This window comes from Cynoglossus semilaevis, chromosome 10, assembly GCF_000523025.1.
Source record: "Cynoglossus semilaevis isolate Cse_v1.0 chromosome 10, Cse_v1.0, whole genome shotgun sequence".
NCBI lineage: Eukaryota > Metazoa > Chordata > Actinopteri > Pleuronectiformes > Cynoglossidae > Cynoglossus > Cynoglossus semilaevis.
Genome location: NC_024316.1, coordinates 96,130 through 111,801, shown reverse-complemented (window position 1 = coordinate 111,801; position 15,672 = coordinate 96,130). Strand labels below are relative to the sequence as shown.

Here is a 15,672-nt window from a genome sequence, read left to right as displayed (position 1 = left end):
GTCGTTTTTTTTTTTTTTTTTTCCAAAATGGTTTTAATAGTCATGTGGTTTGTTTATCCCTAGTCCAGTTGATGTAGTCCAATTTGCCATATTTAGTCTGGTTCAGTCCAGTTTGCATTTATTTATTATTTAGTCTAGTATTTTGTTAAAATCATATATCTTTTGTCTTTTTTTTTTTTTTTTCCTCCTGTGACCCCTTTTTGATGTCGAGGTGTGAAACATCCTCTCATTGCCTCCCAATTACTGCTTGTCACCTTTGCCTCGTCCTCCCCTCCCCAGACGCTCATCCGGCGTGCCCGGTGGGTTGGTTTCACTTTAAGCAGTGGTGGAGCGTTATAACCCCCCCTTTTCACCACCTCATTTCTCCCCCAACACTCACTTGTCCTCCTCCTTTTCCTCCTCCTCCTTTAAAGCCTCTTCACGCGTCCTTTATCTTTTGTCCCTTTTAAAAGCTTCAGCCCCTAAAAAACGCACACAAATGTGCCACACCCTAAAATCTTGACTATTGTTTTTTATTATATTATATTATATTATATTATATTATATTATATTATATTATATTATATTATATTATATTATATTATATTATATTATATTATATTATATTATATTATATTATATTATATTATATTATATTATATTATATTATATTATATTATATTATATTATATTATATTATATTATATTATATTATATTATATTATATTATATTATATTATATTATATTATATGTCTGCAAAAAAAAAGCGGAACAAAAGCAGATTGTTGTTGTTAATATTACTATTAGAGGTAGTAGAAGAGGGATTGGTATGCAGACTAGTAATGCAGAATATTTTATTGTAAAAAAAAAAAAACAATAACAAACTATTGCTATATTATTATAACTGCAGTTTCCACTATTGAGCGCACCTGAATATAGGCCGCACCCTATACATTAGCTAACATTAGCTCCGGGGCTAACTCCCTTCACTTTGTGCTGAGCTAAACAGAAACAGAGAAGTTGGGGTCTTTATTATCAGCCCCACCGACCACAACAGAACATAAACAGACATTGGTTGGTTATACAGCTCCTGTATAACCAACTCACACTTCAACATGACAGGACTCAAACTGCTCTCAACTTTCTCTGCCGTTCTTTCTCTCGCGTGCGTCCCATGTACATATACGCACATAGCCATTCACAGACTAGACATACGCTACTAGTATAACATACAGTAGCCTACCAGAAAAGTCATTGATCGCTAGCGGTATGAACTTCGCTAGCCTGTAAAAATCCATAGATTAGCTGCATCATTGATTAAGCTACAGGGTTTCAAAGTATGTGTCCGGAAATTATGGTACATATCATTATGACATACAGTATGTATGTATTGGATAACAGACTACAAAATGCTTACAGGCTACTTTAGGACCGTGGCACTAATTAAACATTTTACGAACGCAAGACAGAAAAAATTTGAAGTAAATAATCTTTACAAGTTACAAATTTAAACACAATGTATGTACCCCATCAGTAATTCATTGTAGCTCAAAAACAACTGGGATAACCTATGCACGTTTGTAATACATAACCTCCTCAAAAAGATTAATTTCTGAAACTTTGTGATTTAAAAAAACAAAAAGCGCAGAGCAGTTGTATATATGAAGCTTTTAACTGTGTCTTGAAAATGTTCAGTACTGCAAATGACAATAACTCAAGCAACATTCCATTCACCAAATGAATCAAATTAAAATAAGAAAAAAAAAAATGACAATAACTCAAGCAACATTCCATTCACCAAATTAATCAAATTCAAATAAGACCACAAAAAAGATAGTTTACCAGCAACTCTTGTCTGACAGTGATTCCTGATTGCCTCTATGGACTTCTTTTTTTTAAGAATAGTGTTTGAGCCACAGCTTTAAAATATTGTTAACAAGTGTTAAGTGTTCATGCTCTCATTACGATGTAATTCTAATCTAATCTACATCATTTAACCCTTTCATGCATGACGGTCACTACAGTGGACAGCTATCAATATGGCATTTTCTATGATTAGAAAAGGTTTTGCTGGCAGGGGTGGCGTTTATGTTACGCCGTCCATTGTAGAGGATTAAATGCAACACTGCCATCAAAACCTATTCTTATCATAGAAAATGACATTTTAATAGCTGTCCACTGTAGTGACCGTCATGCGTGAAAGGGTTAAGTGTAACCAGTATTGAACCCTGATGAGGCTCAGCGGAGGAGAAGCACAAAAAGCAGCAAAGTGTTGCAGCAGTGACAAGTGGACAGACTTAGACACGGTGGACTCAGCAGTGTCCAGGTTTATTGCTCCAACAGATCACAATGGCCTCAGTTTTTTTTTTTTTTTTTTTCAAACAGACTTAATGCAAAAACATTAAACCACATCACACCGGTCCACCAGCTGTCACACACACACAGACACAGAAGGACACATCAATCACACACAAAGAGAAAGCACGCAGCCTGAGTTGTGTGTGCGCGCGCACACACACACACACATCCACATTCAATGATCCATGCATTGTTGGCGGTGTGTAAATGTGTGAGAATTAATAATACATGAGACGCTCGATAAGAGGTGGACAAACACTCCCAGCTAAGCTTTGACACACACAAAAACACGAACGTGTTTTAAATCTCTCGTTTTTTACGAGAAGTGTGTGTGGGGTCAGAGGTACGACGATGGGAGAGATGGAACAACAGATATATGCGCAGCACACGGAAGAACTTATCGGATGTTCTTCTTTGATGTTTCGCGGCTGTGAGCTCACCAGCTGTTTCCTATCCTGCACTGGTCTCAGTGGGATTAGTCAAGGTTCCACTGCAGCAGCTGATAAAGGGGAATCAAAGCAGCTGAGGGACCATGCTGTCCCACCTCCAGCTGCTCCACAGAGATGGAGGAAACAAGTTTATTTTTGAATCTCATTTTTCTGTATTTTCTATCAGAATGCAGAAGGTGAGAACATGAAGGTTATGTAGGTTCTGGATGATGTTTCACAAAAAAAAAAACAAAAAACGTCCTGGTCAAAACCTGGATGCTTGTGCCTAAAAAGACAGTTGACAGTTGATGAGGGTTTCCGAGGATGCTTGTGCCTAAAAAGACAGTTGATAAGGGTTTCCGAATCTGTCCGTCTGTCCGTCTGTCTGTCTGTCCTCTCCTGCTCTCTTTATAAACTTCACGCCCCAAATAGGTGATTAAATATTAATGAAGCTGACCACCCCCACCGTACTATTTTTATGTGGCCACGCCCACCCCAATTTTCACTGAACCGCCCACCCTCTCTCTTTTTCTTTCTCCCTGGGCGTGAATTTCCTTTTTGCCCCTCCTCTCAGAACAATGCGTGGTTCACAATAAATGGATTACAGCTGCTCGCTCACCCCTCTCTTTCTATTGCCCCGGTCAGCAGCTTCTCTCACTTTCTCCCATGTCTTTTGTGTCTTATACTGAGAAATGAAAACAAGGACGGCTGTCTCCTGAAGTAAGTACCTGTCTCTGTGTCGATTCGTCGGCTCTTATCGGTGCGTCTCCTTCTGTCTGTGTGTTTGTTGCCCCCACCCCCCGCACCCCCATCCCTCTGAGGTTATAATTGGCTGCTAATTTACTTTAATTGCAGGGACTGTGATTCATTAGTGGACATGGATGCCCAAGTCGGTCTGTTTTTCATTTGAGCAAGTTCAGTGAGGAAAAAAAAAAACCAAATGAATCCATTTTAGTGAATTTTTTAGTGTATCATAATGGAACGTTTTGTTGGTTGTTTCACAGGTTGTGGAACTATTTCGCTGGTTCTTTCACTGTTATCCTCACTGATAGAGACATTTAAGCATTATTGTTTCATTAGTGGCCATTTCGTGTGTTTTTCTTTTACCCTATTAAGAAGGCTGGTTGTTGTGTGGTTTTACAGATTTCTTTAACTGTTTTCTGATATACTGTTCTCTGACCGTGTCACATGTCATGTAACTGTTCTTGACATTGGTTGTTTCACTGGTTTGTACATGGCCTTACTTATAAGCTTTATGCAGAGAAATGTTTCAAGTTTTACATTTAATGTGGATAGGGTGTCTGCTTAGAACCCATACTGGCAGCTGGTTCAACATGAAAAGAGCACGTAAACTTAAGGTTTCAGGTTCGAGTCTACCAGCTGCTAATTTACCACTGAAGTTCTCTGAGCATAGTCATGTCCCCCACACACTGCTCTTAAGCTGCCCCCTGCTCACTTTGGGGAAAAATGCAGAGGTCACATTTCATTGTGTGCTGTGGTGTGGCGGTGAGTGCTGTGTCACAATGAAAAGTAGTTCACGTTCCTTCCTTCTTTTACTCTTATTCACTTTAAAACAAGTACACCTTCTTTTTTTGGAGTGAGTCAATAGGTTGCCTAAGGTGCCATGAGGTCTTTAAGATACTGTACAACGTGGCCTGTTTATTAGTGCTTTTATAATTGAATAATGTCTTTTCTATATTTTTACTGGGAGCCAGTCACGTTAACAGTGGAGTAATATGGTAATTATTCGTATTTTTTGTTTCTGCAACGTGTTGCAGCAATTTGTATTCTATCTATCTATCTATCCATCTATCTATCTAGCTAGCTAGCTAGCATCTATCTATCTAGCTAGCTAGCTGTCGAGCTATCTAGAGGCATTAGCGTTAGCATTGCCAACTTTGGTCAGTTCGTATTTTTTGTTTCTGCAGCGTGTTGCAGCAATTTGTATTCTATCTATCTATCTATCTATCTAGCTATCTATCTATCTATCTATCTATCTATCTATCTATCTATCTATCTATCTATCTAGCTAGCTAGCTAGCATCTATCTATCTAGCTAGCTAGCTGTCGAGCTATCTAGAGGCATTAGCGTTAGCATTGCCAACTTTGGTCAGTTTGTATTTTTTGTTTCTGCAACGTGTTGCAGCAATTTGTATTCTATCTATCTATCTATCCATCTATCTATCTAGCTAGCTAGCTGTCGAGCTATCTAGAGGCATTAGCGTTAGCATTGCCAACTTTGGTCAGTTCGTATTTTTTGTTTCTGCAGCGTGTTGCAGCAATTTGTATTCTATCTATCTATCTATCTATCTAGCTATCTATCTATCTATCTATCTATCTAGCTATCTATCTATCTATCTATCTATCTAGCTAGCTAGCTAGCTATCTATCTGTCTAGCTAGCTAGCTAGCTAGCTCTCTGTCGAGCTATCTATCATACAAATGCTACAAAATACAAACGAGTGTTGTTCCATTAGTGATTTTGAACATGTCATCTCCTTTTCACACATTTTAAATGTAACTGTTTTTACGCACCTTAAACTTTATGTTAGCATTGCCAACTTTGGTCAGTTTGTATTTTTTGTTTCTGCAACGTGTTGCAGCAATTTGTATTCTATCTATCTATCTATCTACCTAGCTAGCTAGCTAGCTATCTATCTGTCTATCTAGCTAGCTAGCTAGCTCTCTGTCGAGCTATCTATCATACAAATGCTACAAAATACAAATGAGTGTTGTTCCATTAGTGATTTTGAACATGTCATCTCCTTTTCACACATTTTAAATGTAACTGTTTTTATGCACCTTAAACTTTATGTTAGCATTGCCAACTTTGGTCAGTTCGTATTTTTTGTTTCTGCAACGTGTTGCAGCAATTTGTATTCTATCTATCTATTTATCTATCTATCTATCTACCTAGCTAGCTAGCTAGCTATCTATCTGTCTATCTAGCTAGCTAGCTAGCTCTCTGTCGAGCTATCTATCATACAAATGCTACAAAATACAAACGAGTGTTGTTCCATTAGTGATTTTGAACATGTCATCTCCTTTTCACACATTTTAAATGTAACAGTTTTTAAACACCTTAAACTTTATGTTAGCATTGCCAACTTTGGTCAGTTGGCAGGAGTGAGATTTGGTGCGTGGGGAGGGGAGGAGGCCGCAGTGCATGGTACTGTTTCTCCATGCAGATTGAAAGGTTGACAGCAAAAACAATAGTGAGATTTTAAAATAACAACCATATTATTGTTATTATCAGATATTCATTTTACATTGCTTTCAACCAATCTGTTTGTTTCTAGTCTCTAAACAATTACAGCATTGGACAAAATGAACATTACTTCCATCCCATCTAGTTAGAATTACAATGAACGTAAGAACAGGTCCGCATTGTCTCTTCTAGCCACAGCGCCTCTCACTGGCTCAGGTGCCCTGTCTTCTTCTCCTCAGTTGTTGGTGCACCTCAGGTTTTTCATGGGGTGGCCTCCTAGCGCTGCCCAGGGCTAACAGCTGACGCCAGTGTAAACACCAGTGAAATGCAGTATAAACATGGACTTTACGGACTAGCACCCTTGAACAGTAAATCCCAGCTGTAAACTTTTTTGTGCTTGACCTCAAACCTTGTTACTCAACGTAGACTAGGTAGTTCAAGGTGACAAGGAAAGAACTAAGGAAAAAAAAAAAGCCTAACACGCTGAGATGCTCATGCTGAGATACTGTATGTGCAAGAACAAACTAGGCAAGATGAGGGAGATGAGTGTAGGAGATGCGGAATGGTGCTGCTCGGCGTGGGTTGTGGCAGAAAGGGGAACTATTTGGATGTGGCACGCAGTTCAAAATACGAACTTGTGAACGCAATATGGCATTTTACGAACATTTGTGGATATCAGTTAGCTGTTGTTCGTATCTACGAATGTTCGTAATTCGGATGTTTGTATCTCGGGGAACTGCTGTACATCAATCCCAAATGAATTGCATGCAGTGTTTTGAATGCTGTATGTTTTTCACAGCTCTGTTGTTTTCAACTCTGCATGTCTTTCAAGTGTCCCTATGCTTTTTGTGATATGCAATGCTTCTGAATTGACGCTATGTTGTAAACAATACAGTGTAACCTCGGTTTTCAAACTTAACTTCTGTTCCTGAAGGCCATTTATGAAGTGAAAGGTTTAAAAACTGAAACAATTTTCCCCATTGGAATCAATGTAAAATTAATTAGTTCTGGACCCCGGATGATTGCTTATTTAAACTTTTACAACAGTATTTTGTGTACAAGTTCATACACAAAACAAATGAAAATCATTAGATATAATAAAAAAAAGATAAACATAATAGAATAAAGAACAGCCAGACACTTCCTCCAACGCTTCTGGGGGATTCCGAGTCATTCCCAGGCCAGCCGAGCAACTTTACCACTTTTTCTAATGTCTGAGATTTTTGCTTCGTGGTCCCAGTCACTCCTTTTACAACTTTAGCTGCTTTTATTGCTTCCTTGTTCTTAAGGATGATACAAATCGACGACTTTGCAAAACCATACTGTAAAGCTGAATCTGAAATACGAACCCCTTGTCATGCTTTCGTATAATCTTTCTTCACTTCTGTTGTTGTTCTCACAAGTTTTTCCATTTCCATTTTTCCACTCTCACTAGCTTTTTAGGTCTCATCGTGATTTATGAAATGGAAAATAAAAGAAATAACACAAGAAATATCAACAATATCAGACAACAATTCTTAGCATTGTATACTGCGAGGGCGGACTGAGGCAAGACTGACGGCACATACTCAGTCACTTAGTGATCACCTGTTGGTTTGTTTGGCTCCCTTTAGGCTTTGTTCATAAAGGGAGCCTTTCAACAACTGAAGTTACACCGTTAGGCAAATTTAGCAGGTAGTAGGGCTGGGAATTGGTTCAAATTTCAAGAATTGATTCGATTCCGATACTCAAGATTCAGAATCGATTGTCACGATTCGATTCGATTTGATTTTGATTCTTTGATTTATTTTGAGCTGTAATCTGAATTCAATGACTACTTTGCCTTCAGCTGCAGTACCTGCTACTTTTCTTTGAGGATGTGGGTGGCTGTCGTACTGCGATGAAAGTAGTGTAGCGACCCCAAAAGTAATGTTACAGTGTTATAATGTTCATGATAGTGTTCTGTGATTTCCCAGGGTCTGTGAATGTGTCTGATGATGAACGCGAGTTGAGTTGATGTGTGAGACCGGGAGTGTTCTATTGTTTTGGTGTGGTCACGGCCGACAGTAACCAAGTTCTGTAATCAAATGTTCAACAATAAATGCAGGTCCGTAGTGAGAGTAGACAGCAGCTAGAAAAGAACCTAGAGAGGTGGACGCCATGATGGTATGATGGTTTAGAGACACTAGCAATAGGGAGAAGACAGGGGGCGGAGCTGGAGGTGGCAGAGTTAAAGATGCTAAGGAGGGACAGTGGATACATTGGTAGAAAAATGCTAGAGATAGAGCTACCATTTATGGATGCAGTGAGAGAGGACATGTAGGAAACTGAAAACGTTGATTCGCTGGGACGAGCTGAAAGGAAAAGAAGAAGTATAAAGTGAAGATTAGATTTGATCAAGCACTGTCCCTTGGGGGATCCCCAAGTTCCCTTGGAGACAATATTGTCTTTTTGAGAATTGTGGATGTTCCATAGCTATTTCTCTGGTCATGTAACTGGTTTTTGCACTGGTTGTGTCACTAGCAGTGTCACTGTTAGGGTTTCCAGTCATATCAAGGGTTGTCTGTCTGTTGTCCAGGAACCAGTCTGACTGGAGCTGCGGTGGAAGCTGAAGCTCCTGAATCTGACATTCTATCTGGTCATTGCTCTCCTCAGTTCCTGGAGTTGTTTTGCAGAGGTGGAGCTACAGATAGCAAAGCTACATGGCACACATTAAGACTTGGTTTTATTAAGCACCTTCTTATCTTTCTCCTCTTCCCCTTCTCTTAGTGTTTGTCTTTATAGCAGTATCTTACGTGACCCAATCTTACTGCTGGAGATTTAAGTTTCATTTAAAAAAACAAATTGATGACGAAGAAGAGGCTTGACTTCTGGAACTCATTTCTATTTATGTCTGACTGAATGTAACAGGGATCAAACTCAGGGTCAGAGGTGGACCTGAACAATTGCATTCCCTTAAAGGGATGGGAATAATCAGTGTTTAAAAGACTGCATTTTTAAGTTTGTCTAAAGTTTTTGAAGCAGAAATCATCTGGACAGAGATGTATAGTAAGAATGTATTAATGATTTGAGGGTAGAGTACAGTAGAGAAGGATGCCAATGTATGGATTAAAATGGGTTAAAATGAGTTATAAATATATGGTTCCACTTGCCATACAAAACAAATAATATCTCAAGTAACATTAATGTCATCTAGATCTATCTGATTTTTCATTTTTCCCATATTGAAGAAACAACTTAAATGTTATTTTCCTAACTTGTTGAGAAACAGCTTCTTCTCAATTATTCTTTTCAAGTCGGCAGTTTTTAGTCTTTTGATTAGAACTCCATTCAGTCAGCTATGTTTGTACACCTCCTTGTCCAAGGACAAGACTCGCTGGCATTTTGCATCCACAGGATCACTCGAGGAAACTCAATTTCAATTTCAATTTTTTCTCAATTTGAGGAAACTCAATTTCATTACTGTCACAGTCACTGTTACAAATCACCCCGACACTCTTTATCGATTTAATTTTACCGCACCATTTTCTTCACCTTGTTTGTGAACTGTCCATTACTCTGAATGGTTGACTCTAGGTAGCTTAACTACATCTATTCAAACACCTCTATTTTTCCACTTGCCTCACCTCCTTTACACACGTATTCTGTCATGCTCCCACTGACCCTCATTCCTCTTTGATCCAAAGCAAACCTCCACCTCTCCGTGTTCTTTACTACCTGCTTCCCACCCTCGGCACAAAACACGATGTAATCTGCTGTCAGAGGTGTGGACTCAAGTCTCATGACTTGGACTCGAGTCAGACTCGTCATCAATTTGATGACTTTAGACTCGACAAAATGTAAAGAGACTTGGAACTCGACTTGGACTTTAACATCAATGACTCGTGACTTCACTTGGACTCGAGCCCTTTGACTCGACAAGACTTGATACTTTCTCCAAAACCCAAAGATTATAAAGTAAGTTATTGAGGAGCGCTGTGTATCTCTCATTGTGCACGTATGTGCTGTCGGCACAACATCCAATCAAATAAAACGTTGGCCAATCAAATTGTGGGACAACCAATGAGAAAGAGCTGTCGAACAATGCGCGGGTTAGAGAAAATGATACCAAAGATCGTGTTGTTCGGATTTAAAATCTACGATATGGTCAACAAAAAACGAGTGGCAGTAAATGGAAGGACTCGAAAGCACTCGAAAACAGAAACGGCAGGACTTGGGACTTGACTTGACACTTTTCAGTCTTGACTTGGATTCGACTCGGACTTTGCCTATTTGGACTTGAGACTTGATTCGGACTTGAGTGCAAAGACTTGAGACTTGCTTGTGACTTGCAAAGCAATGACTTGGTCCCACCTCTGTCTGCTGTACCCAAAGGTCACTCTGACATCCCAACTAGCTGCTTTTTTTGCTGGTTTTGTACATGTCTAGCAGGACTCTCACACACTTCTCGGCCACTCCTGATTCTTTTATAAAGTAGCACAGTTTCTCACCTGGATTTGGTAAACTTCATTACTGAGAATGTATGTTCACATGTATAGGTAGATCCAGAAAGAACCAACATCTTCTGAGCATGTTTCTTCATGTTTGGAAAGTTCTCCTCCTTGAGAGATGAATAGAACTCCAGCAGTGTGTTTGGAAAGTTCTCCTCCTTGAGAGAGGAATAGAACTCAAACCAGTCCAGCTGAACATCAATGGGTGTGTTATCCACATTGCATGCAAATGAGGAGGAAATCAGGTGCATTTCATCCTCAATGTTTTTAAAATCTTCAAAGCTCACTGTACAAGTCTCCTAACATAGATGAGTACCTGCAGAGGTGACCAGCTGATGGTTGGACTTTTTTCGGGGTTTTCATGTGTGAGAATGTTGTTCTCTATTTGATTTGAAAGAAACTGCAATTTTCTCATCAAAGCCTTGACCAGGTTATGCATTTCATGAACAAAAAGGCCCTTGCCTTGCAGTTTAGTGTTCAGTTCATTCATCAGTGCTGTCACATCAACAGCAAATGCTAAATCTGCAATCCAGTCTACATCTCACAAAACTCTTGAATCTCTGCTTTTAGGTCCCAAAATCTTTTTAACACGTTGCCCAGGCTGAGCCATACTGACAGTATGGTACCTGATGTCACCATGTTCGTTATCATGCTTTTCTAAAAGTGCAACAAACTGCCTGTAATTCAATGCTCGTGCCCTGATAAAGTTAACTGTCTTAGTTACATCAACAACATTGTTAATTTTACATTGTTGACATTTTGTCATTTTATCTTGCATTCGTTTCAGAAGTCCAACATTTTTCCCTGTCGGACCACCATCAGTAGTGACTCCTACCAGTCTGTCCTGTTTCAGTTCAGGCTTGTCCAGTCATGCGTTTACCTTGTTGAACAAATCACTCCCCGTGGTTGTTCCTTTCACTGATCTCACTGCTGCCAGCTCCTCCGTAATCTTGAAATCTTGTGCTATTCCTCGGAGATACACGAGTAACTGGGCCGTGTCGTGGACATCACAACTCTCATCCAGAGCCAAGGAGAAAAAGTCAAAAAAAGTTGGAGATTCTCCGTGATGTCTTCCAACCTTCTGGTCACCGTTTGCCTGGACAGCGGGACTTTCTCGAATGCCTCTTTTTTCTCCGGACATATTGGCGCTGCAGAGTCCACCAAGCACTGTTTGACAAATTCCCCCTCTGAAAATGGTGAAAGATTCTTGCTGTGCCAGGTGTCTTCAGGCAAGGAGTGGAAGCAGCCGGTAGATGGGCGATTTGTTTTAATAACAAACGTAAAACAAAACAGGTCCAACAATAAAGCAAAATAAACGACTGGAGAAGTATTCAAGGAAATCTCGTACAACAGTAGTTAATACGCAAATCCTGTCAAGAATAACTTCTGACTTCTCAAGACTTTTCAAGAATAACTTCTAAAGTATCGTTAGTTGTTTATGCTTATATAGCTGTATGGGGGGAGTGGTTTTCGACTTCCCGGGTGTGGGTTTCAATCTTGTAGGCCAATGGAAGAGAGAGGCTAGGCCTCTTTGGGCCTATCATATTATTGTTCTTGTTATCATGTGAGGCCTGCAGTCGCCACTATGTGGCACTCTTGTTCCATGATTCAGAAGTGTGGGAAGAACCTTTTGTTGCTCAGTGGGGGGTTATCACAAGGGAAGTGGACCGAGCCATGAAGTCCAGTCAACCACAGGGGGGCATGTAGAATGGATGGCTTCAGGGTTCCCTGTGAGAAGGTAGATTGGGAGATCTCCCATTGTTGTGTGAAGATCTCCCATTGTTCCCAGGGGGTAGAGGTGTTCTAGAAAGTTGGTGTGAAGAGAATTTGGGGGAAATTCTCTTTGAATGTGTGGGGCTATGTGACTGTGTGCTCGGGAAAGCCTTTTGGTGTCTTAGCACCTTCCTGCTGCAGACCCAACCAAATGTGAAAACCACTGAAATCTAACAATGGCTTACAGTTTTTAGCGATTTTGTGGGATATCACAAAGCTGGACTTGGTTGCTGCAGCCCGGGCTGCGTGTAGCTTGGTAAAACAGCCTTGTTGTTTTCTTATCTTCGCTAGCAAATCTTCGGATATCCGCGCTCTTTCAGCCTCAGTCAAATGTCTGTATTTTTCCACACGCTTCGTCTCATAATGCCGACTCACGTTGTACTCCTTAAACACGGTGACCTTCTCACTACAAACTAAACACACAGGATTACCCCCGACATCAGTAAATACATATTTAGTAGTGCATATTTTCTTGAAACCACAGCCTTCAGCGCCCACCTTTTTTCTCTTTTTGGCATGTGCAAACATTTTGAAGGGTTACCATTACAATGACTTGTTGCCGCAAACATTTTGAAGGGTTACCATTACAATGACTTGTTGCCAATCACATGCACTCAGACTTGTTTCAGAGTACCTGTACATAAATGACACACGCACACTGTAAACAGGTTTCAAAGTAAAAGCCCTGCTGTTTTAGTCCCTGCATTATGCAAAATTTTTGAAAGTAGGTTTTATTTTCGTAATTCCAAGGAACCTTTTGGGAGCCAGTCAGGATCGGGCCTTAAAATGCCCGGGTCTGATCTATACGGTTTAAATCCTTCTCCCCTCCTTGCTGTCTAACATTTTATACAATAAATCACAAGACCTCACCATTGACTTGGCTACTGCTCATTTGGCCTCTCTTCTAGCCTGACAGTATTCCCAATATTCGGCCAATATTCCCAATAGGGCCTCTTCAAGTTGTTCCCCCTTCTTCCAAAAACAGGTATTGACAACAGCCATTTCTGTCCTCTCCGAGTCTACAATCATCTCTCCTTCTGCAATCCTATCTTTTATACCATATCTATCTACCATATCTCGTCATCGCCGCTGTTCCTTTCACCCAATACTGCTATCTCGCCTCTGGTCATACCTTAGACCACTTCATCGAGCTTGCTCCAACTTCTGACATCCAAGTTGTGTTGTTCAAATTCAAGCCACATTCCAGACCTCATTCGAAAACACATCCTTAACTTCTCAAACTATATTCAGGTCCCTAACACTCTTTACAACCTGTTGTCATAAAAAAAAATCCCTTCTCCATTTCTTTTGCTATACACCAGAAAAAGAGCTTGGAACCGCCTCCAATGTTCCCGACCTTGCTTCCCTTCCATCTGGTGTCCTGAACACACAAGATGTCTGCTGTTCTATCTTGGGGCAGTGGTGGCTTAGTGGTTAAGGAAGTGGACAGTAGTCCCATTGCACCCTAGGACATAGAACGTGCCCCTCTCCCCTGTGGCTTTGTTACGGTGATCCCATTTAAAGGAGAAAAAAAAACAAATACATCGCAAAAACACCTGAAAGTGAATATTGTGTGTATTTGACAATTTGACTTTCTCATTCAAAACCAAGAAAACCATTACATTAGTCCAGTTGATCTGTATAGAATATTTGCTTTTACAACGGACAGAACATAAATTGCTATGTGTAAATATATCCTAAAATTGGCATTGGTTATTCATATTTTTTTCTAAATTTTTTTTTTGTCTAGCGTCAACAATCTTCAACCGGTGTGTTGAAGATTGAAAGAAATGGGACTGTGGGGTATTTTTAAACATTTCTTTGTCTTGTCTCTGTTGTTCTTATGGATCTCTCTCTCTCTCTCTGTGTGTGTGTGTGTGTGCATACATTGAATCCAGTTTAAACAATGCAGCCAAAACAGCTGTTGTTGCTTTTTCTTCAATAGAGGAGCTTAGCTTCTCATACACACAAACAGAACAACATTGAATTTGGAATGACAGTTGCAAGCTTGGCTTTAAAATTTAATGACTCTTTGGCTTGATGTAAGGATTTGTTTGGTCCATTTTTGGCAAAGCAAAGGCCAACAGATCTTTAACTGCTGTGTCCCTATGAGCTTAAATTAAGATTTTTATTTTTATTTTTTCTATAACCATGGGGCATGAGATTAAGATGTGATCAGATTGTAATGATATCATATTAAGATTTTCCAGACGATGGTTTCCACTGATGTTACACTTCCTGGAATATTTGTGTTTCATAAATTAAAGGTAGAGTCTAGTCCTTTTTAACATTACTTTCTTTGTAAAACAAAATGTAACAAATGAATACTTATAAATTCACAGATCAAATGTTTATATTATTATTATTATAATTATGTGATGCCAGATTGAGCCTTTTAGTCAGTATGAAAACAGACGTCAATTAATAATAATAATAATAATAATAATAATAATAATAATAATACATTTTATTTATAAGCGCCTTTCAGGTCACTCAAGGACACTGTACATAAAAAATAAAAAATAAAAAAAATAATTTTTTTTTTTTTTTATATTTCTTTTTTTTTATTAATTATGGATTGGTGCATTCCTAGTCTTTGTGCATAGGTCATTCCACATTATAACTTTGCAACTAATGTCAGACTGAAGCAGGTGTGTATCGTCTTGGATTTCTAAAATCTCCTGCTGCCTTTGTTGTTTATGCTGAACAAAAACCCTGTACAGTACTACTGTATGTCTGGAGACAACGTCTGTGTTTGTGTTACAACAGCACATGAGTTCCCGTGGAGAAGATGTCTTTGAAGGTGTCTCTCTCTCTCTGCTCTCTCTCTCTCTCTCTCGCTCGCTCGCTCTCTTTTACACACACAAACATGTCTTATGAATTATGGCATGCACAAAAACATGCTTTAATTCCCAATGGAATTGTATGTCATGGTTGTCAAACACATACGTCCAGGATGATCAAACTGCCGCTCTGAAGAAAGTTCATGACCCCCCCCCCAGGAGAGTGTGTGTCTGTGTATGCTTTTGTTTTCTTTGTGTGCGTGTCAACTACAAGACAAAGACATTGAGGCAGCTTAAACATTACTGTTATGCCCTTGAAAGTCTAATTAAATTTAATTAGACATGGAATCTAATTAAAACATCACCTGTATTCATACCAGTATAAGATATTAGCAGAAACTAGACAAATGTTCTTGCAATCCTCATAATGGCTTTTGTTTCTGGAAATTACAATACAGACAGTGCCCAACTTACGAGCACAATAGGTTCCAAGAGGCTGTTCGTAAATTGAATTATTTGTAAGGCATTATACACTATATTACCAAAAGTATTCGCTCACCCATTCAAATGATCAGAATCAGGTGTCCTAATCCCTTGGCCTGGCCACAGGTGTATAAAATCAAGCAAGTCGCCGACTTTCTGCACAGTCAATTGCTACAGAGCTACAAACTTCA

The 15,672-nt window shown here is 39.4% G+C and overlaps 1 protein-coding gene across 2 annotated transcripts in view; it reads left to right on the top strand.

Moving 5' to 3' along the window:
- plxnb3 (plexin B3) overlaps window positions 1-15,672 on the top strand; it is a 52,743-nt gene that overhangs the window by 9,320 nt on the left and 27,751 nt on the right. The window lies entirely within an intron of this gene.